Source organism: Mandrillus leucophaeus, unplaced genomic scaffold (genome assembly GCF_000951045.1).
Source record: "Mandrillus leucophaeus isolate KB7577 unplaced genomic scaffold, Mleu.le_1.0 Scaffold71, whole genome shotgun sequence".
Taxonomy (NCBI): domain Eukaryota; kingdom Metazoa; phylum Chordata; class Mammalia; order Primates; family Cercopithecidae; genus Mandrillus; species Mandrillus leucophaeus.
Genome location: NW_012107697.1, coordinates 251,556 through 253,270, shown reverse-complemented (window position 1 = coordinate 253,270; position 1,715 = coordinate 251,556).

Sequence of the window (1,715 nt, the reverse complement as noted above, 5' to 3'; positions counted from 1 at the left end):
CGCCATATCATGTCACCTCCTCTTACCCTATATATTGGATTCCTATACAGGCAAAGGGTGGGAAAGGCAAAGGGAGCCGCTGCTGAGCTCAGAGAGGAGGAGGGCATCTGTGTGTCTGTAGGAGAGAAGGGTGGGAGAACCAGGCTGAGCAGGAACCCTGAGTCAGGGCTCTGTCCTTCCTCCCAGAATCCATGTCCTCTTCTGGGCAATGACAGCAATACCCTAGGCCAAAGGAGGAATAGATGCCAGCTGGATTACCCTGGAGGTGATCCATGCTTGGTTTTAGTGTCTCTAAGAATCACACAACCTCAGGACTTAAAGAGACCTTCAACACCACCCAGTCCATGCTTCCACCCAAACTGGGAATTCCTTCTGCAATCAGCAAGAGTGGTCTGGCCCTCCCGTGCACACCTCCTGATGGAGAACTCGTCACTTCCCCAGCCAGCACATCTCACCCGTGACAGCTCTGCCAGCGAAACCTCCCTCACACTAAGCTTGGGGGGCCCCTCCAACTTCTACTCACAAGGCTCACTACTGCCACTCCTGGGGGCACCACAAAACAAGTCTCATCCCTTCCCAACTCAGAAGCCCTCCACAGATGGTATCTGAACATTGTCCTCAGCAGACAGGCTCCCCAAGGGCAGAGAAGGGTTCCACGGTCTCTTCCAGAGAAGGGACAGTGCCTGACTTAATAGGAGCACAGCATATGTTAGATATAGATGAACAAAGGGTAAACAGTGGGAGAAACGGGCAAGGAGTTAGACCAGTGAAGGCCAAAATCTCCTGAAACATTGGTTCTCTCCGCATAGTGTCCCCAAGGTACAAGAAAACAACACAACGGAATACCATCGTGCCTGCTGCCATTTGCTGAAAGTCTACCTGTGTCAAGCACCCTGATAACCACTTAGCACGGATACTCTCCTAGTTTTACCACTACCCTGTAAGAAAGAGCAACTCCTATGAGCACAAAACCCAGATGGTTATGTCTCGGGGTCGTAGTGCTAGTCAAAGAACCTCAATCCACTCAGCCACCAAAAGGAAAGTTTCAAATAAGTTATCTGCTTTTGTTTCTGTGATCCTGAAGGGGTCCGAAGAGCAGATGTGACACCCACTGACACCCTACAGGGTCTGTGCCTCCCGCATCCCCCCACACACTGCCTGCTCTTCTCCAGCCCTGCTCAGCTTCGCCCTCCTCTCCTCTGGGGAATGTTCTCTCGCATTCATTTCCCCCCATTTTCCATTAGGAAACAGCAACAGTTAGGCACAGGGGAAGCAGAGGAGGTGGGAGAAACCACAGGCAAGACAGGCCTCCTCTTTGGTGATTCGTGGGAAGGAGCTACGGATGGGAAATTAATGTGTTTGTAATTTCCGCCCCGAAGATGTATGATCTCCATTTTATTGGCTAAGAAAGAAGTCAAAGAGGTCAGGTGACTTGTACAAGGCTACTCAGCCAGCAAGAGGCATCGGCCAGGGTTTGAATTCCAAAGCCAACGCTCACCAAACCACTTGGGATCCTTTTCAGAAAGCCAGGCAGCCCCTGGAAGGCGGCATGTGTAGAGCTCCTACCGTGTGACGGGCCCTGTGATGGAAACACAGGGGCTGCGGAGTCAATCCCACTGCTCCCTTGCCAGCTCTGTGACCCCGGGAAAGCAGCTTCCCTCTCATGGGCCTCAATTTCCTCTTCTATGAAATGGGAGAATAACTCCCACACTGCC